Source organism: Pleurodeles waltl, chromosome 11 (genome assembly GCF_031143425.1).
Source record: "Pleurodeles waltl isolate 20211129_DDA chromosome 11, aPleWal1.hap1.20221129, whole genome shotgun sequence".
Taxonomy (NCBI): domain Eukaryota; kingdom Metazoa; phylum Chordata; class Amphibia; order Caudata; family Salamandridae; genus Pleurodeles; species Pleurodeles waltl.
In genome coordinates, this window is record NC_090450.1 from 362,735,399 (window position 1) to 362,757,850 (window position 22,452).

Sequence of the window (22,452 nt, forward strand, 5' to 3'; positions counted from 1 at the left end):
CCCCTGTCCCAACTCTCATGCTCAGCATGCTGGGACGGTTTAAAATGGCATCACAGTGCTCCAACTTGCCCTGTGGAATACACCCTTCCACTCCTAGAAACCCTGCCATCCCTGCCACCATCTTCAGATCGACTGACGGAGGACCACCTTTCCTCTCTGTGTCAGGAAGCGCAGGCTTGTTTGGCCAAAGGAGCCATTGAGAGAGTGCTGCCATCAGAAGTAAGTTGTGGTTGCTATTCCAGCTACCTTCAGGTGCCAAAGAAGGACAGAGGACTCCGCTGTATCCTACATGTGCACCCTCTTAATGAATTCCCTAGGAAGGTGAAATTAAGGGTGCTGTTCCAGTCTGTGTAAGATTCTGGAAACTGGATCGTAGCGTTGATCTTCAGGATAGCTATTTTCATATCCCCGTCCTGCAGCCCATCAGCATTACCTAGGGAACACGGTGGGCGAGGAGAATTTCCAGTTTGCTGTGCTCCTGTCCAATTTGCTCCTTTGGTCTCACCAGTGCTCTTTGGGTGTTCACATAGGGTATGGTTGTGATTACAGCTCTTCTGCAAAGGTATGGAGTCCCAATATAACTGCTGAAGGTGGGCTCATAACAGGTAGTCTTTATCTATCTTCAGACTACAGCTAAACACCTGCGGTCACTGGGATTCACTATCAACAAGCCAAAGTTACACCTAACTCCTTCTTAGATACTCCCTTTCATCTGAGTCATTTGGACACTGTGCAGTTCTGTGCCTATCTTTCGGATAGGAGAGTCTAGGACATTCTGGCTATGATCCAGATGTTTAAACCTCAGTGGATTTCGGTAAGACTGACTCTGAGACTATTGGGTCTGATGGCCTTCTGCATTCTGCTGGTGAAGCACACTTGATGGTATATGCCAGCTCTGCAGTGAGATCTGAAGTACCAGAGGGTGCAGCCCCAGGGGAATCTCTCCAACCTGGTCCAGATTTTGAAAGAGAATGTGACAGACCTTCAGTGGTGGCTAACAGACCACGAATAGGTCAGCGGCAGACACCTCTGCCTTCCCCACACAGATCTGATAATGGTGACCGATGCATCACTTCAGGGCTAGGGCAGCCATCTCAGAAAGGTGGAGATCAGAGGCCTCTGAACTCAGGCAGAGACTTGACTTCACATAAGTCTTCTGGAGCTGATGGTGATTATCTTGGCATTGCAAGCTTTCTTGCCCTCCATCAAAAGGAAGTTGGTCCAGGTGTTCACAGTCAACACTACAGCCATGCGATACTGCAACAAGCAGGGCGGGCTGCAGTCCTGGACTATGTGCCAGGAGGCTCTGCACCTTTGGACATGGCTGCAATGTCATACCCAGCCATCTATGCCTCGCAGACCACAAATGTCATCATGAGGTGGCTCAAGGTCTCTTTCAAAACAGGGGAGAACCTTGGCTAGGACTATTTGCTACTGTCAATAATGCACAATGTCAGCAGTGCACCCTGAAGTTTACAAAGCGACTCTCGCTCAAAGATACATTTAAATTAGACCGGAATATGGGGGTCCTAAACGTCTTTCCACTGATACCTCTCCTTTCCCAAGTTCTGAAAAAGATAAGAACAAACCTGGCCCAAGTCATCCTAGTGGCTCTGTATTGGGCAAACAGACTATGGTATCCTGAACTCCTGGTCATGCGCATCTGTCCTCTGATCAGGCTGCCCTTCTGGGACGATCTTCTGTTGCAGCAACAAGGAAGAGTGCTGCACCAGAACTTGCACACTCTCCTACCTCACACTTGGAGATTGAAGAGTGACGGTTGAGGGTCTTTGACCTTCTTTCCGAGTCTGTGAGGATTTCTTGAAACCCAGGTGTTCATCAGCAAATATTGCTGTTTGGACAAGTTTGGGACTTAGTGTACTGAGAACCACATTAACCCACTTTCCACACTTGTCCAGAGTGTTCTTGTTTGTTCTGTTGTTAGCCCAGCATGGCTTTGCTTTGGACACAGTAGAGGAGTATCTTTCGGCCATCTCAGCATTTTTGTGGTTGCCAGTCCAACCCTCCCTGTTTGTCTCTTGCTGTGACACGTTTTCTGTAAGGTCTTCAACCCTACCTCTGGTTATGTCCCAATGACATCTTAGAATTCTGATGTTTAATCCAGCCTTCTTGGTAGCCACCACATCGGCCAGAAGGGTGAGCGAACTATGAGCTCTTTCTGTTTAGACTTCTTATATCAGCTTCTTCCCAGACAAAATGGTTCTCCAACCCTGTTCCTCTTTTCTGCCGAAGGTGGTGACAACTTTGATGTCGGCCAAAACATCAACCATCTTTCTTTGCTCTGCCTACTATGTTAGCTCATAGAGTTCCTGTGCTGGATATCTGTCAGTGTGCTACGTGGGCATTCCTGCACACATTTCCCCAACACTACTGTCTTGACAGTCAGGCCCAATGTTACTAACACTTTGCCCATTTGGTCCTCCAGGACTTTTATGTTTGAGCCAGTTCACCGACCCACCTCTGTTGAGGTATTGCTTTGGTATCTATTTAAGGTAAGGAATATGTAACTAGAAAACTCTTGCAGATGAACAAGTTACTTGCCTTTGGTAATGCCTTATCTGGTAGAGACTCTAGCCCCAGATTTTCACTAATCCTCCCATTCTCCCCCTTCTATGAACTGAACCTTTCCGCCTAAAAAGATCCTTGTAGGGGACGTGGGCAGCACAGCCAAGATGGAGGACGCATCTTAGAGATGCGCCTGAGTCCTCCTCTTAAATCCTTTTCCATACCGGCATGCCTTGAAACTGCCTCCCTGACCTCCTTATGGGAAGGGCTCCACTGTGAATATTTTCTTGGTCAGGCCACACCTGTTTTCCGCAAGATGGTGGAGGATCGCAAATTGTGACTGAGAAATGCCGTCTTCCCCAGAGGGGTATCCCTGGACTTGGGCGACTAGCTACTGCCAGCCAAATCTGGAGACTTACATCTGTCGTGGCAATTCCTGGGGTGTACCCACCTGTTGGTAACTGGTGCCTGAGCCCATCCTTTCCCATCTGACTGCTGCCAGGCCATGTGGCAGTGCTGGCTGGGGCCCCTCAGTGGAGATCGCAGCCCGACTTGTCTTGGCTCCCAGTTAGATCAGCGCGGCTGCTGCAGAGGCCATGAGTCACGCAGTGGCACAGGTTGGGGCCATGCGTTGGGAGTTGTGGCTGTGGCCTGACAGACACTCCCAACTGAGGCGTGGTGGTGCCTGTGGGGCTACGGGCCATGACGTGGTGCGGTCCCGTTGTGGGCCCTGCTCCTCCCCACAATTAAGTTATTTTCCTGGGTGCCTGCAACAGATTTCAAATGGGCATGGATCAGCTACTGGAATACCTCAATGAGCAGGTAAGCCTGGGATTGAGAGGAGAGGAGGTCCAGGCGCCAATGTGACCATTAACTGTCAGCTCCTATATGTGGAGATAACAAGTTACGTGGGAATGGGACTCTATACCGGCATCCCCTTGTTTGCAGAGGTGCCTTGCTGCAATTTTGCCGTTCCATACTTGCCTTAAGATTGATGTGCTGCTGCTTTCCTTTGGGCGCGAGGTATTGGGCCCATACATGAGTTGCCACCTTTACTGTTTTGATTCTCCCTGCTTCAGTGGTGGGGCCAAGAGTGTGCACGACTCCAGACAGTGAAATGACTATCCGTTACCAACTGGGAACTCTCATTTGTTGACCAACAAGCCTCGTGCTTCTTGCCCCAGCTGCTTGTGCTGCCCCAGGTGTGGGGAAAGTGGGATGGGAAAGATAATTTCAAACCCTTCTACAGTTTGCAATCTGAACAGAGATGAGGAGAACAAGAGCTCCTATCACCTGAAGGAAGTGCATTGAATCTAACTCCTCTGTGAACTTGTGCCGTCCACTATCACTTGGGGGACTGGCCCCACTCTTTAATGGTACCACTGAGGGTGGGGAAAGACAAACCATCCACTTCGAGTTCCTAGTTCAAGATCAACAGGTTTCCTACCCTGACACCTGATCTCGAGAAGAAGCCCACAGGGGGGAACGCTTCACTGACCGGCAGTCTCCACTGATGTGCACCAAATTCTCCAGGCCATCCAGGCATCCAAGGATGCCCTGGGATCCAAAATGGATGAGGTCAGAATTGACAATGACCTATTATGACAAGATCTCCGCAATGTAGCAAGTTCGATGACAGAGAATCATCTGTCAACTCTCGGATACGATTCTTCAGACTTTAAAGCTAAAGTATCTACCATGCAAGTCACAGTCCGGACTCTTGAAGCCAGAGTGGAAGACGCTGAAAACCAATCCTGCCAGAATCACTTCCGCTTGGCGGGATCCCCTGAGGGGGATGACGCCATGGCGCTCGAGAGTGTTTGTAAAGACTTGGCTTCAGTCCTGGATGCCTGAAGGTTCCCTATCACCATAGTTAATGGTGGAGCGGGCTCACAAATCGTTGACACAGACCCTCCCAGAGCTCCACCCCATCCATTGATCATATGAATCCTCAACTACAAGGACCGTGACGCAGTCTTGTGTGAGGCACGCACCCTAGAAAATCTCCTATATCAATCAGGGCAACTAATGATATTGCCGGTGAAAATGAGGGTGACCTACCTGCAACCCAAATCCATTGATGCAGTGAAGCAGAACCTTAGAGTCATGTGCATCCCCTACGTGCTGCTCTTCCCCTCCAAACTGTGAGTGGTGCAAGGCTCCCGCACTTATTTTTTCAACACCCCGAAGGTGGCATGGGAATGGGCAACCGAGCAGTGGTCCCTCTGCAGTCATAATATCGTGGGAGGCACTGGCCGGGGTGCCTTGAAAGCTCACAATCATCTGCTGCTCCCTCTCGCTTTTGTCAACAACATAATTCTAGGAGCCGGAATGGAGGCCCTGCTCGGTCCCTTGCATCTTCCGGCTCTGAACATCTTGGATTGCAGCCTCTTCCTAGGAACGATGTGGCTCCTCCACAACCCCGTGATTCCCCAACAATGGAGAACATAGATGTGTCCAGAGACCTTCCAGCTTCGGCAGTCTCACCATGACTTCTCAGGTTTTCCGAACTGACCCTAACTCATCCTTGACCCCGGGTGCCTACTAAAGCTTATATCCTTCACCCTTTCCTACGGAGCTCTTCCTCGATTATTATTGTTTGGGAATGTTATTGGCCGACAAATTCTTCCGGGTGGAGCTGTGAGTTGGGGGGCCTGTTGTGGGTCTTGGTTGATTGCTTTGCAGTTGTTCAATGTTTTTTGCTCCCTTTTGAGTTCACTGTTTCTGGCCACTGTCCATTCTCTGTGGAGACACTGCCTTTTCTCCTTCCGATACATGAACAGTTCATATCCCAGTCAGCTACATGATGAGCCACAGTCTCCTCTCCTGGAATGTCAATGGTCTCCTGGACTCTATTAAATGGGCAGTGGTCCTCAGATTTATACACAACATTGAACAGGAATAGTATTATTACAAGAGACCCATCTTAGAGGCATCAAGTGCCCCTTCCGTGGTAGATTTTGGTTACAAGTGTGTCTTCCATGCTGGCTTTACTAGAGGGTCAAGAGGAATGGCAATCCTCCTCCATAACAGTTTTCCCCTTACGGTCACCCATACTGCATGATCCCATGGGTAAGTATATAAGGGTGACGGGAGGGCTGGAGGGAAAGTAGCATACCATTTTTAGTGTTTATGTTCCTCCACACTTGCAAATACAAACTCTCCATGACCTGACTCAGCTCGTGTCCAATTTGCCCTGCGGCTCATTTATCCTTGTGGTTCGACTTTAATGCAGTAGTCTATTCACTCCGCAATGTGTCCACCCTTTTCTCTCGGGATCAACAGGCTCAATCCCATTCCTTAAATGGCTGGTTGACGTCTTTAGGCCTCTGCGACAGCTTGAGGGCTTGGAATCGACGTGAGAGGGGCTATTTCCACATGTTTGCCTCTGCTAAGTCAATGTATTGGATCTATTATGTCTTCTTGTCGGCAATGGACATTTCTGTCACAAGGGGGGTCGATGCTTTCCCATGGCATTGCTGACCATTGCTCTTAACTGCTTCAGCTGGGCAGCCCAGCCTCTTACACACACCCTATGTGGCACCTCAGTGCATGGCTTCAGGTAGATGAGGACCTCATGGAACACTTGTCTGGTGAGCTCACCTCCTACTTTGAAACTAATACTGGGTCTGTGCAAAGCCCTGGCACACTCTGGGTGGCCAGTAAGCCAACGATCCAAGGGTGGGCGAGGAGTCATCTCAAGCGTAAAGAGAGGGCTAGGCAACAAGACATCATAGACCTGGAGACTCACTTATTGACAATATGTCTAAGTTGGCTCGGTTATGACTGAGGCGCTTACCCTCCAGCTTGATAAAGACAGGGCCGTGCTATGGCAACTACTCTCATGTGAAGCACGCCGTTGTTGGAGGGCAACTGTAGGAGGCTGGACTGGCTTGTAGTGAGTACCAAGGGGTACTTGCACCTTGCACCAGGCCCAGTTATCCCTTATTAGTGTATAGGGTGTCTAGCAGCTTAGGCTGATAGATAATGGTAGCTTAGCAGAGCAGCTTAGGCTGAACTAGGAGACGTGTGAAGCTACTACAGTACCACTTAGTGTCATATGCACAATATCATAAGAAAACACAATACACAGTTATACTAAAAATAAAGGTACTTTATTTTTATGACAATATGCCAAAGTATCTTAGAGTGTACCCTCAGTGAGAGGATAGGAAATATACACAAGATATATATACACAAGAGCAAAAATATGCAGTATAGTCTTAGAAAACAGTGCAAACAATGTATAGTTACAATAGGATGCAATGGGGAAACATAGGGATAGGGGCAACAAAAACCATATACTCCAAAAGTGGAATGTGAACCACGAATGGACCCCAAACCTATGTGACCTTGTAGAGGGTCGCTGGGACTATTAGAAAATAGTGAGAGTTAGAAAAATAACCCTCCCCAAGACCCTGAAAAGTGAGTGCAAAGTGCACTAAAGTTCCCCTAAGGACAAAAGAGTCGTGTTAGAGGAATAATGCAGGAAAGACACAAACCAGCAATGCAACAACTGTGGATTTCCAATCTAGGGTACCTGTGGAACAAGGGGACCAAGTCCAAAAGTCACAAGCAAGTCGTAGATGGGCAGATGCCCAGGAAATGCCAGCTGCGGGTGCAAAGAAGCTTCGACTGGACAGAAGAAGCGGAGGTTTCTGCAGGAACGAAAAGGGCTAGAGACTTCCCCTTTGGTGGACGGATCCCTCTCGCCTTGGAGAGTCGTGCAGAAGTGTTTTCCCGCCGGAAAGACGCCAACAAGCCTTGCTACACGCAAATCGTGCGTTTGGCGTTTTTGGACGCTGCTGGGGCCCAGGAGGGACCAGGAGGTCGCAAATTGGACCTGCAGAGAGAGGGGACGTCGAGCAAGACAAAGAGCCCTCACTGAAGCAGGTAGCACCCGGAGAAGTGCCAGAAACAGGCACTACGAGGATGCGTGAAACGGTGCTCGCCGAAGTTGCACAAAGGAGTCCCACGTCGCCGGAGACCAACTTAGAAAGTCGTGCAATGCAGGTTAGAGTGCCGTGGACCCAGGCTTGGCTGTGCACGAAGGATTTCCGCCGGAAGTGCACAGGGGCCGGAGCAGCTGCAAAGTCACGGTTCCCAGCAATGCAGCCCAGCGAGGTGAGGCAAGGACTTACCTCCACCAAACTTGGGCTGAAGAGTCACTGGACTGTGGGGGTCACTTGGACAGCGTCGCTGGATTCGAGGGACCTCGCTCGTCGTGCTGAGAGGAGACCCAAGGGACCGGTAATGCAGCTTTTTGGTGCCTGCGGTTGCAGGGGGAAGATTCCGTCGACCCACGGGAGATTTCTTCAGAGCTTCTGGTGCAGAGAGGAGGCAGACTACCCCCACAGCATGCACAAGCAGGAAAACAGTCGAGAAGGCGGCAGGATCAGCGTTACAGAGTTGCAGTAGTCGTCTTTGCTACTATGTTGCAGGTTTGCAGGCTTCCAGCGCGGTCAGCAGTCGATTCCTTATCAGAAGGTGAAGAGGGAGATGCAGAGGAACTCGGCTGAGCTCATGCATTCGTTATCTACATTTTCCCCAGAGACAGAGACCCTAAATAGCCAGAAAAGAGGGTTTGGCTACCTAGGCGAGAGGAAAGGCTACTAACACCTAAAGGAGCCTATCACAAGGAGTCTCTGACGTCACCTGGTGGCACTGGCCACTCAGAGCAGTCCAGTGTGCCAGCAGCACCTCTGTTTCCAAGATGGCAGAGGTCTGGAGCACACTGGAGGAGCTCTGGACACCTCCCAGGGGAGGTGCAGGTCAGGGGAGTGGTCCCTCCCCTTTCCTTTGTCCAGTTTCGCGCCAGAGCAGGGGCTAAGGGGTCCCTGAACCGGTGTAGACTGGCTTATGCAGAATTGAGCACATCTGTGCCCAACAAAGCATTTCCAGAGGCTGGGGGAGGCTACTCCTCCCCTGCCTTCACACCATTTTCCAAAGGGAGAGGGTGTCACACCCTCTCTCAGAGGAAGTTCTTTGTTCTGCCATCCTGGGCCAGGCCTGGCTGGACCCCAGGAGGGCAGCTGCCTGTCTGAGGGGTTGGCAGCAGCAGCAGCTGCAGTGAAACCCCAGGAAGGGCAGTCTGGCTGTACCAGGGTCTGTGCTACAGACCACTGGGATCATGGAATTGTACCAACAATGCCAGGATGGCATAGAGGGGGCAATTCCATGATCATAGACATGTTACATGGCCATATTCGGAGTTACCATGGTGAAGCTACATATAGGTAGTGACCTATATGTAGTGCACGCGTGTAATGGTGTCCCCGCACTCACAAAGTTCAGTGAATTGGTTCTGAACAATGTGGGGGCACCTTGGCTAGTGCCAGGGTGCCCTCACACTAAGTAACTTTGCACCTAACCTTTACCAGGTAAAGGTTAGACATATAGGTGACTTATAAGTTACTTAAGTGCAGTGTAAAATGGCTGTGAAATAACGTGGACGTTATTTCACTCAGGCTGCAGTGGCAGGCCTGTGTAAGAATTGTCTGAGCTCCCTATGGGTGGCAAAAGAAATGCTGCAGCCCATAGGGATCTCCTGGAACCCCAATACCCTGGGTACCTCAGTACCATATACTAGGGAATTATAAGGGTGTTCCAGTAAGCCAATGTAAATTGGTAAAAATGGTCACTAGCCTGTCAGTGACAATTTGGAAAGAAATGAGAGAGCATAACCACTGAGGTTCTGATTAGCAGAGCCTCAGTGAGACAGTTAGTCACTACACAGGTAACACATTCAGGCACACTTATGAGCACTGGGGCCCTGGGTTACCAGGGTCCCAGTGACACATACAACTAAAACAACATATATACAGTGAAAAATTGGGGTAACATGCCAGGCAAGATGGTACTTTCCTACAGCAACCACCCAATGTATCTATGAACACAGCGACAAAAATGGTGCGCTTCTATATCGACTGGCTATCCGAGACATTGCCTCATGTTTTTTCCCTGAGGTTACGGATGACTTGGGAACCACAGTGACAACAGCCCCTGATATTGTACCAGCATTTGCAGCCTACTGCAGGTAGCTTTGTTCCTGCAGTCTGCGGCCTCCTTTAGAGGGTACTCAATTGCTCCTTAACAATATACCGACTCCTTCCTTGGCTCCAACACAGGAGGATCTGATCACTGAAGATGAAATTCATGCTGCAATTTTGTTTCATTAGAGAACTTAAGTATGAGAAAACCCATGGCCCAGACGGGTTTTCCCTTGAGTACTACTCCCCACTTCATTATGCTCTGGTTCCCCATTTAATTCGGCTCTACAAAGAAGCCATCGGAAAGGGATAATTTTCTAGAGACCTGGTCCGGGTGACAATTGTCGTCTTTCCCAAAACTAATCCCTGTCTCGCTGGACCACAGAGCCTATCGCCCTATTTCCTTAATCAATGTAGATATTAAAATATATATGCCAAAATCTTGGCAATTAGGCTCCATCCATAATACATCCTTACCAATGTGGCTTTTTGCCAAATCACAGTACCCGGCATTACATTTGACGGCTGCAATGTGCCCTTGCTCACACAGAAGAACTGACAGGTGACTTAGTGCTGTTCCTTGTTGACTCTGAAAAAGCCTTTGATACCATTTGGGCTTTGAGCCTCGTCTCTGTGTGATGGTGGCCTCTCTTTATTAGTGCCCAACAGCTCATGTCCGAATCAATGAGATGCTTTCTAACAAGTTTCCAATTGAATGAGGAACCCGGTAGGGCTGTCCCCTCTCCCCACTGCTCTTCACCATGGCAATTGAGCCCTTGGTGCGTATGATCTGAAGCGATGCGCAACCCAAGAGCTGGCATTGGGCAAATGCCTTTGAGGATAAAATTGGGTTATACAGCGATGGGGGTTCTTCTTTATCTTGCAAACCCGGCCCTTGAGCTCCTCTGTCTTTTTGAGGAGGCCTCAGGCCCGATCTCCAACAGGGCAAAATCCCTCCTTGTCCCTCTCAGGGGCGACAGTGCATCAACCAGTTGGAGGGCAGATGTTCCCCGTGCCGGCTTAGTTTCAAATACCTGTGAATACATGTGGCGACAGTGCCAGACCTCACCCAAGCCCTTATCTTGATGTCTCTCTTGAGCAGTTCACTTACGTGGCAGGACCTCCTAGTAAATCTTCTTGGTAGAGTTGTATTGATAAAACTGATAATTCTACCCTGTTTTCTCTACATCTTATAGAATTTTCTGCTATATATTGCAAACACTTGGAGGCACCCCTTAGCACCCCCCCTACCACCACCATGTGTGTACAGTATCTAAGATATGGCACACCATGGCACAGGGTAGAGGGCAATAGCATCAACTTATTTGACACTATTGATGTAGTGTTCAGGGTTAGCACCAAAATTTGGCTGCTATCCCTGAACAGTACATAGGGGCCCATTGTAAACAATGGTGTTCCCCCTTTTAATGCCTGCTCTGAGCAGGTGTTAAAAGTGCCCAAAAAAAACAACACAAAGAAGTCTATTAGAATTCTTTGCACCATTTTTCCGGCCCCAGTAATAGGGGAACACCCCCTTTGCATACATTATGCCTGGCGCAGTCATAATATAGCGCAAAGGGGGACAAGGTGGCACAATGCATGCATTGCATCACTTTGTTAATCTGGCACGAATAAAAGGCCACCTTAGTGTAAAATAAAATGACACTAAGGCGGTGCTAAAGTGGTGCTAGGCCCTCTTTTATCAGGGCTTTGGTTTACGGAAAATGCATCATTGCTTTGCTCTTTCCTGTGGCGTGGGCAGCCTCCTCGCATAGCTCAGGGCACCTGTCGTCACTCGATCTATAAGGGAGAGATTTTGGCAGTAGGTATTCACCTATTTTATTGGGCCTCCCATTTTCTAGTTATAAATGACTGACTGACAGGTGGCTGGGCTGACCCAGCATATCAACTGGAGCTAAGTGACTTGGTACTAAATGGTTACTGCCCTACATATATGGATGTCCGCTACCTCTCTCACTTTCGGAGATCACCAGTGTGGTCTTCTTGATATGGAGGGGGCCCTTCAATTTACGGGCTGGAATAAGAGTCTCACGAGGCAGATCTCCTTGTTGCAATGTCACTAGCTGGCACAACTGACACACCTTGAGGGGTTTCATCGTTTGGATCTGATTGGTATTTCCACATTGGCTGATGTTTTGAATGAGTCCACCATGTGCTCTTTCGCTAAACTTCAGTTACAGTTCTCCCTTTCAAATACTCAGTTCCATCAGTACTTGCAAGTACACCCATCCATTGAATTTTACAGTGAGAGTCTGCAAGATCTCCCAGACTTTAATCCTCTTGAAGCCCAATTGTTGTTTGGGAAGTTGGGTAATGGTGGCATTTCCAGGAATACCTGGCTCCAATTGGTAATGCGCCTGCCTCATTGGACTCACTCTGTAAGAAGTGGGAGGGTTGGATTGGGGAACTGGATGAGGTTGATTGGCAGGAGGCCCATATGGCTCCCAGAGAGCTATTAATTTCCACCCAACAACGATTAATCTAAGTGCACTATCTCCACCACACCTAAATAACTCCCCAGAGACTGCGGCGGGGTCAGATCTTCACTGATCCCAGCTTTACGCAAGGATGATTTCTCTTATGGTGTAGCTATGCCACACGATTGTCCCTTACTGGTTCCAATTTGGCGCTACTCTATCAGCGGTTCTGGGAACTCCCATACAATCGATGCCTAAAGTAGCACTGGTGGGGGTGCTTTATGGGATGGAAGGGCCTCGTGGGCACAGAACATTAATTAGACTGGTGAAGCTGGTAACCAAAAGAGACATTGCTGGTACTTGGAGGCAATCCTCCCTGCAGCCACTGAAACAATGGCATTTGGGAATGGACTGGTGCACTAAACTGGAGGAACCAATCTTTATCGCCAGGGGCTGCCATGCAAAGTTTCCCAAAATTTGGGGAAAAAGGTGGGAATATTATGGATTATTTTCAACACTGGATTCTGTGGTTAATCATGTAATTTAATCTTCAGGTAGAGGGGATAGTAGGGGACAGTGACTGATAGCTTGGAGCACCATTGTTGTGGTCTTTGCTTTTTCCTTTTTCTTGTTGCTGTTTTTTTTTATTTTAAATCTAATATCTATCTGCTTATTAAAAAATGCCCTTGTAGACCCTTAGAATCCTCACTCATATCAATCAGGCTTCTGACGTGGCTCTGTGCTCCTGGCTTAGAAATATTCATAGAAGACACTGATATCAGCACGAAGGGGTGGAGCCTATATAGGCACCACTCATGTCACACCTGGCACGGACAACTCCGACATGGAGCTGTTCAATGCCACCTATCAGCGGCCAGGGGCACCACTCAGTAATTTCCGGATCCAGTCTGACACCAAAGGGATATTCCAAGTTATGGAATCTGCAGCTAGATAGACTCTCTATCAGATAAGGCATTACCAAAGGTATATAACTTGTTCTTCGGGCAGAGCACTTCACCGTGGAATTCCACATGGTACCAAACAGAGCTAGGACCAACACCCACTTCCACTCCCACCCCCACGGCCCATGCCGAAAACCTTGGGATCGTCACTGACAGCAAACTCGACATGACCACCCAAGTCAATGGCATCACCACTTCATGTTTTATTATCCTGAAGCTACTGAGGATAATTTTGAAATTGCTCCCAATCAGCACCCGGGAAACAGTTACACATGCCCTTGTCACAATCAAGCTGGACTACAGGAATACAATCTATGATGGGATAAAAAAAAAACTCACCCAAAGGCTGCAGACCAATCAGAACTCTGCTGTCAGAATCACTCTCAAACTCCTACGCTTTACTCACATGAAACCACACCAGAAAGAGCTTCACTGGCTCCTCATATAAAAATTAACTCAATTCAAACTCCTTCCCCACAGTTTCCATGCACTACATCGGCCCAACATACCCCACAATTGCTTTTGCTTTTGCAAATCCTCCAGATACCTCCACTTGTCCAAACTCCTACTTGCTTTCATCCTACTCGTATGGAGAACCAGATCATGTGGTCTGTCTTTCTCCTAACTCACTTCTAAAGTTTTGAAAAAACTGCCACTACAAATAAGAACTTCCTCTTCACTTCTAGAATCCCAAAAGAAGCTGAAGACCTAGCTTTTTCAGTAGTCCTACTAGGCTAGACTCACACCTGTTCAGTGCCAGGATACCATCCTGAGTTATTATGCACTATATAAATTTTATAACATTACACAGCATAAAACTTTAGGAACAATTCTGATAGCTACTTCTAACTTCAGGTTTCACACCTTTGAATTTTTCCCAGGTGCCTGACTGGATCTGGAGACTTTTCATAGCAATGTTCCAATGCACTGCTAAGTGCTGTGTGAGTCCCTGCTGGCTCCATACTGTTCTAGAAATGACAGAGCAGAGCCACATATAAACGTAACCCTACGCTGTGATATCTGTTTCTTTCCATGCATTTCAATGTGCATCTAAAGCTCTGTTCCTCAATTTGTTGGTTTCCAGACAACTTCTAAACTTTTCACAGGGTGTTTCAAAACTAAGTACTGACCCAAAACGACAGGATTCGAGATGTGCTATGACTGCTGGAACCAGATGTTGGTCATGGATGCACACAAGGTGTGTCTTTGATGCTTGGGATTGGAGTGCCACTCTAAGTCAGGTGACCTATGCACCCAAAGTAGATTCAAGACAGAGGCACAAAAGGAAGGTGTGACTTTCACGTAGGCCCCGTGCCTATACCAAGTTACAGGCCCGGACTCATTCTTGATCACTTGGCTGTTCCCTGACCATTCCATGTCTTGTTCTAAGTCTACCGGTAAGTCAACATCCAAGTCCAAATACAAGCATAAAAAAAGCAAAACAGGACTCAACCCCATCTCGCTACTGACTACAAGACGAAGGTGTGAGGGTGTCATAATGCAAGTTGCATCTCATGACTAATCCCAGTTCTTTAGCTGAACCCGATGTGCCAGAATGTCCTGGACCATTTTCAAATCTGCAGCAGACTGAGGCGTGCAAAGGGACCATGCTGCAAATTTCATTGTGCTTCTGGCTCCCTCTGGCATGTCTTCTAGCCCTTGCTGGAGTGATATCACATGTCATGCTACAAAACTATGAAAAATAGCTACTGATTGCCATACAGAATAATTCAGTGCATCTACGTGTCAAAGCCGCCATTATCTTTTAGGTTCTGAACCTGTGCCAGAACAGGGTTCACTTTAGGATATTGTTGATGGTGATGGCTTGCTTCTCCCTTAGTACAGTGATGAAGCTTTATACATTGACTTACAAACTGCCAGAGGGCTTGGCACCTCTTCTGAGACAGAGCTTGGCTTGCCACATCAGCCTCCAACGGGGGAGAGTGCCTAATCGCAAGGTGGTTCGGAGGGCAGCTGAGGTTCTAGAGTTACACCAGTCCTCCTTTCAGACTAAACAGATGTATTGACAGAAATTCTGCAGCCTAGGCCAGCAACATCTGAGCCCTTAATTCCATTTAATCATGCCCTCACAGATACTATGATGGCAACTTGGTTGAAACAATGTTCTTTCCCGAAAGGCAACAACCAGGTGGCCCGAAGGTATAGATCAGTGGCTGATGATCCAGATATTCTCATCACATATCCCAGCCCAGAGAGCTTGACTGCACAGATCTCTACTTGTAAAGTGAATCCTAATTCATTCCCCACCATTCCTCCAGATAGGGAATATAAGAGGATTAACACCTTCGGCAAATATTGTTTTCATAATCAGTGTGACATTGTATTCTGTCAATGGAGTGTGCATATCGGGATGTTATACCCATGCCCTTTGGAACATGGACAGCCAGATCTTGCTGGCAGTCCCAGAAGATCCAAGGGCCTCTTTGTCCCAGAGAATACATGATTGTAGGAGGCTGGCCTGGTTTGGGGTGGGTACCTATGGTACTTACACCTTATACCAGATCCAGTTATCCCTTATCAGTGAAATGTAGGCAGTTTCTAGAAGCCAGGCTGTCTAGAGGAAGCTGTAGGCAGAGCAGCCAAGGCTGAAGTAGGAGACCTGCGAAGCTCTTGCAATACCACTATAGCCACACAGTACTCACACACATGAAAGACAATACTTGGTGTTACATAAATAAAGGTACTTTTTTTTAGTACCACAATGCCAAAAATACTTTGGAGACTATACTCCCTTAGGAGGTAAGTAAATTACACAATATATACACTAGTAACCAAAAACAGGTAAGTACACAGTGCAAATAGTGAAAATCACAGTAGGTTGCAAAGGGCCTAAGGGGAACACAATCCATATCCTAAAATAGTGAATACGAAAGTTGGTTTCCCACCTAGGCAAGTGTAGTGTGTCTGGGGGTGACTGTACCTGAGCATCCAAGGCTTATCTAGGAGACATGCAAAGCTCATGAAATACCACTGTAGTCACAGAGTACTCACAAACATGAAAGAAAATACTCAGTGTTACAAAAATAAAGGTACTTTATTTTGGTGACACAAATGCCAAATATACCATAGAGACTATACTCCCTTAGGAGGTAAGTAATACACAAATGATATACACTAGTATGCAAAATCAGGTGTAAAAACAGAACACAGAGCAAAGAGTGAAAATCACAATAATGGGCCTAGGGGGAACACAAACCATATACTAAGAAAGTGGAATGCGGATGTCAGTTACCTAGGCAAGTGAAGTGTATAGAGGGGTGCTGGGAGTATTAGAAACCACCATAGGTAAGTAGTAGAACCCACCCCAAAGCCCAGGAAAGCAGGAGTAAATCACAGTATGTTTCCTAGAACACACAAGAACACGAGAAAGAAGATTATGCAAGAACCAAAAGAGACTGCAAGGCACCAACAGTGTATTCCTGGACCCGAAGACCAGTGGAAGAAGGGGACCAAGTCCAAGAAGCACAAAAGAGTCTAAGGGGAACAGGAGTCCCTACAAACCCAGATAAAGGTGCAAAAGAGGAACCACCGGTGAAGAACAGTCAATACTGCACCAAAGAAGATGGATGCGGGTTCCTGGTTGGTGCAGAAGATGTCCCACGCCGGATGGATGATTGCAGTCTGGTTTGCGTCGCTGCATTCTGCCATCAAACCTTGGCACATGCAAAGCTCGCAGTTGGCAGAAAATGGCGCTGCCCAGGATCAGTAGGGACCTGGTGGCCTCTTCCCAGGAGGGAGAGAGAGAGGGGGCTCTCAACAACTCAGAGAGCCCTTAAAAGACCAGGCAGCATGTACAGGAGTCCCACAGCACAGGGACAAAGAAGGTGCAAAAGGAGGCCCATGCAGCACTACAACAAAGGATCCCACTCCGCCAAAGAACCACTCAAGAAGCTGTGCATTGCAGGATAGAGTGCTGGGGCCGGAGCTGCGCAGTGTACGAAGAACTTCGTGGAAGGATGCCAACAAGCCTTGGCAACTGCAAAACATGTGGTGCATGGGGGTACTGTCTTACGTGGGGAGGCAAGCTCTTACCTCCGCCAAAGATGGACAGTAGGACGTCAGGACCATCGGGACCACTTCAGTCTACCACCTGTGATGCAGTATCCATGCAACTCGTCAGGAGAGAGGACCCACGCCACCGGTCATCGATGCAGAGAGGTGCCTGCTGAAGCAGGGGAGTGACTCCTTCACTCCAAGGGAGATTTCTTCATTCTTCTGGTGCAGGTTGAAGACAGGCTGTCCTCTGAGGATGCACAACTGGGAAACAGTTGCAGTTGCTGGCAGGAGCTAAAGATACAATGTTGCAGAAGTTGTCTTTGCTTCTTTGTTGCAGTTTGTAGAGTTCCTGGAGGTTCAATATGCAGTTTCTTCAGTGAGAAGGTGAAGTAAACGATACAGAGGATTCCTGCTGGAGTCTTGCAATCCGAAACTGAAGAACCACCCAAGAAAGAGACCCTAAATAGCCCTGAAAAGAGGATTGGTCAGCTAAATAGGTAAGCATCTATCAGGGGAGTGCTCTGACGTCGCCTGCTGGCACTGGCCACTCAAATGCTCCCAGAGTTCCCTGCCAACTTGGAATCCAAGATGACAAAACCCGGGGACCCTCTGGAGGAGCTCTGACCACCACCCCTAGAGTGGTGATGGACAGGGAAGTGGTCACTCCCCTTTCCTTTGACCAGTTTCGCACCAGAGCAGGGACTGGGGGTCCCTGAACCGGTGTGGAGTGGATTATGCAAGGAAGGCACCAAATGTGCCATTCAAAGCATTTCCAGTGGCATGGGGTGGCTACCCCTTCCAAGCCTGTAACACCTATTTCCAAAGGGAGAGGGTGTAACACCCCTCTCCCAAAGGAAATCCTTTGTTCTGCCTTCCTGGACTTGAGCTGCTCAAGCAACAGGAGAGCAGACACCTGTCTGAGAGGTGGCAGCATCTGAGGCTGCCTGAAAAACCTCAGAAGGCTGGAATGGCAATACTGGGGGTCCTCTAAGAATCCCTCAGAGTGCATGGAATCATACAATGCTTGCAAAAGCCTTGGGGTATGATTCCAGCATGTTTGACACCAAAGTTACCATTATGTAGCTGGACATAGATAGTGAGCTATATCCAGTACACGCGTAAAATGGAGTCAACACACTCACAAAGTCCGGGAAAATGGTCCTGGAGGTCATGGGGGCACCTCTGCTAGTTCAGGGGTGCCCTCACACACAGGTACTCTGCACCTTGCCCTCAAGGCTGGAGGACCTGCTATAGGGGAGACTTAGGAGTGACCTGGTGCAGTGTAAATGGCAGTGAAAGGGTGCATGCACCTTTTCACACAGGCTGCAATGGCAGTCCTGTTGCATGGGCTCCCTAAGGGTGGCAACAGATATGCTGCAGCCCATAGGGATCCCCTGGAACTCCAATTCCCTGGGTACCTAAGTACCATATATCAGGGACTTATAAGGAGGCACCAGTATGCCAATTATGGGTAAAATACTGGGTTACCAGTATGCAACAATCAAAATTCAAGGGAGAGAGCATAATTACTGGGGTCCTGATTAGCAGGATCCCAGTGGACACAGTCAAACACACTGACAAACTGGCCAAACGTGAGGGTAACCAAGCTAGAAAGAGGCAACTTTCCTACAATGATGGGCAAGACACAGCCAAATATGTTTTGCATGCACTTGCATAACTTGGATTGCCATGGCAAGGCAGTTGGTACTGGTGTCCTACATCAACATGCCTGGATGAGGTCCACTTGGTTTCTTAATGGTGTGCAGGGTTTACTGATGAATATGCCCTTTGATGGGTCCTGTCTCTTTGTTCAGAAGGCAGACTCCACTTTGAAATGCTATAGGGATAGTTGTGCTACATCTCGTTCCTTGGGGCTGTTGATCCCTGCAAAACAATTCCCACATTAGTTTTGGAAATTTAGAGGCTACAACAGAGGGCTGGCAAGTAGGCAATGATAGTTCTTGCAACCAATAATGTAGGAGTCAAACCAGTCATTTCGGGGATGTGGAATTGGCAGCCTACATGCAGGAAAGCAGTGGCACCAGTCTTTCAGTTCCTCCTTCCTGCTACATCTGCCAACAAACAGCTTTGGTTTGCCCTCTGCAGCTCACGCCCACCAAGTGAGAGGCAGTATTTAGCATTTTCTTCCAGTGTGGCGATCCATCAAATCTGATAGATGGATTATACCTTACCCTTCTTTCCTTCCCACGCTAGAGATGATTTCAGATGACGATCTGTCCATCCTACTACAGGAGTTGCACCTGTTTCTCATCAAGAGTACAAAAGAGACGGTGTCAGACTCAGGAAAGGTGATTTGCTACTCTCCCTATTACCTTTTTCCTATCCTGGACTGCCAACTTCTCAATGCTTTGCTACAGAAGAGCAGATTCAAGATGCTCATGATGGCCCAGATCCTCTTTGCTTTGGACCTGTGTGACTGGATGGTGTCCATGCACTTGTGGGATGTATATTTCCTTATACCCATCTTACAGTCCGGCAGGCATTGCCTGTGGTTCAAGTTTGGCCAGTAGCATTTCCAGTTTACCATGCTCATGGGAATCCCTTTGATGTTCACAAACATGATGACAGTGGTTTCTGCCTGTCTTCAAAGGTTGAGAATCACTGTATTCTTATACCTGGATGACTGGCTGCTGACAGCAGTCTCACATCAATCGGTTGTTGGCAACCTTTTGGCAGCTGCTGATTTTTTTGCATTGCTGGGTTTCACCTTAAATGAGCTGAGATTCCACCAGATTTCCTCTAAGAGGCTTCCATTAGGGGATTGGGGCAATCCTCAATATGGTGGATTTCAAGGTTTTACCTCCACAGGAATGAGTCCGGAGCATTTGGGTTGCGTTCCCAAAGTTTCATGGTGGTTCTTGTATTCAGGTCAGGGTGGCTCTGTGGCTTTTTGGCCGCTTAGCTTCTTCCCTCCTTCTTGTGAACCACAACAGGTGGCACATGCAAGCCTTGCAATAGAACCTGAAACCCCAGTGGACCCAATGTTGAGACCATTTTTCTGACACCATCCAGGTCTTGAAGGAGACAGCTCGGGATCTGCAGTTGTGGCTGATAGATCACAATTTTTCCAGGGACCGGCCCGTCTCTTTTATCCACCCAGACCTGACAGTGGGGATGGACACATCACTGCTGGGTTTGTGGGCCACCAGAGGAAGGTGGAGGTGAAAGGATCAAGTCTCCCAATAAAAGACCCTCTCCACATTAATTTGCTCGGTTTGCAGGCTCTGAAAACCATCCTGCCATACATCAAGGGGAGACTGATCCAGGTTCTCATGGACAACTTCATCCCCATGTGATCCTGCAACATCTGGAGATGGTTAAATGGCCTCTGGAGACGGTTAAAGGGCCAGAGAGTCTTCGCTGGGTCCCTGAACGGCCGGGCTGTCAGCTAAATCCTGATTTTTGCACAGAGCATTCACCACGAGTGGGAGAAAAATTGACTAGATCGTTTGACCACCATCAATTTAATGTGTCAACAGTTTGAGTTTACACAAATGCACTTATTAGGAGACACATTCTGGCTGGAATAGAGCATGGTAATCCTGTGCACCTTCCAAATACTCCTCTGCTGTTCTGAAGAAGGTCAGGTGCGACTGGGACCATGTCATTTTGGTGGCTCTGGATTGGGCCATTAAATTGTGGTACCCAAAACTCCTGAGCATGAGGATCATATCCTCCAATCCTGCTGCAACTTTGGGAGAACTTCCTGTTTCAGCAACAGGGCAGGATCCTAAACTTGAATCAATGCAATTTACAGCTCCATGGGTAGAAAATGAGTGCAACAATTGATAGCATTTGGTCTACATTTGATTTGCCCCTGAAGTGGTGGACATCATCTTTGCCACCAGATGCCCTTTCACAAAATTCATTTATGCCAGGTACAGGGACAAATTTGTGACCTGGTGCTGTGTCTGAAATACAGACCCTTTACAGGCGAAGCTGTCTGATGTCATGTTATTTGTTTTGTCTATACTTCAGCAAGCCTTGCAGTGGGTTTTATAAATGGCATTAGTCAAGACATTCAGCCCTTCTATGTTTGCTGGATCAACCATCCATAGCGAATCACCTGTTGGGATGAGGTTCATCAAAGGTTTGCCACACGCTTCTTCCCACGCTGTTTGTGATGCTAATGTGCGAGCTTAATTTGGTCTTCACAATAGTCATGTGTATCCCTTTGAGCTAATGGATAGCTGTTTGCTGACTCTCCTGATCTTGAAGACTATCTTGAGCCTTGCAATTACATCAACTTGTCACATGAGTGAACTAGAGGTGTTTTCAGTGCATCTTACACACACCACCATGTTCCTGGACAGTTTGATGCTGAGGACTTAGGCACCCTTCACACCTAAAGTCTTGACCCCATTCCAAGTTCGGCAGACCATCACTCTACCAACCTTCTTTTCACCCCTTGAAAGAGGAGGAGAGACTTTACTGGCTGGACCCTAAAAGTGCTTTAAACTTTCAAACTGATCATAACATAGACCATTGAGTCTGCGATCAGATTTTTGTGGATTGTTTTGGGGCAAACTATGGAAACGCTGTACAAAAAGAACTCTGTTGAAGTTGATATCTGCTACGGGACCGATCAAGACACAGCCCCCAAAGATCTGAGTTCCCATTCCACCAAGGATAAGGCTGCTACCACTGCATTGGTGCGAGTAGTCCATGTCCTTAATATCTGTCAGGCTGCAGCATGTGCATACTGTTCACGAAGCACTACTGCCTTGACAACCAGATTTGGTTGGAAGGAGACTTAGAGACTTTGCCAGGTGGGTTCTACAAGACTTTTTGGTCTGAATCCACGGCATAGACCCTCCACCTTGGAGAGGTACTACTTTTGTATCTATTCTAAGGGGAGGAACCTGCAGTTAGAAGTATCCATCAGAAGAACAAGATTCTTATGTTTGGTAATGCCCTTTCCAGTGGATACTCTATATAACCACAGATTCCTCACCATCCTCCAGCCTCCATTTTCTCTAGCGTAGCCTCTTTTTGACTTCTAAAAAGGTCCCATGTTAGTACTGTAACCAACAATTGTTTACACTTTGTGACTGAGGGAGCAGTAAGGGAGAAGATAAGACACTGACAAATGTGCGCATGTGTAGCGTTTTTAAAGGGCTCTGCTCAGTCCCTTCTGGAGTGGTATGGAAGCAGTGCAGAGCTGCTAGCACCCCTGAGTGTGCACAGGAGAATTGCTCTGAATCCTAGAGGAATATTTTAAGGTGAGGAATCTGCAGTTAGATAGTGGGCACCAGAAAGAACATCACAGAAGGTAAATAATTTGCTCTTCCGCCCATGGAGTGAACATGAACAAATAGAAGCACAAGTGCTCAGCCCGCACATCAACACATTTATTCAGACACATGCACAATAGAACATAAACACCTGTTCTTGAGAATCATGGGCCCAAATGAAACATCTGCCTGTTTCTAGAGACAGTCCCACCAATCAATTTCTAACTTGGAAAGATTACATTTTACAAAAGGACCCTCTTGCTGC

The 22,452-nt window shown here is 47.8% G+C and overlaps 1 protein-coding gene across 3 annotated transcripts in view; it reads left to right on the forward strand.

Moving 5' to 3' along the window:
* The window catches only part of KIF1A (kinesin family member 1A), a 3,950,406-nt gene that overhangs the window by 1,882,267 nt on the left and 2,045,687 nt on the right, over positions 1–22,452 (forward strand). The window lies entirely within an intron of this gene.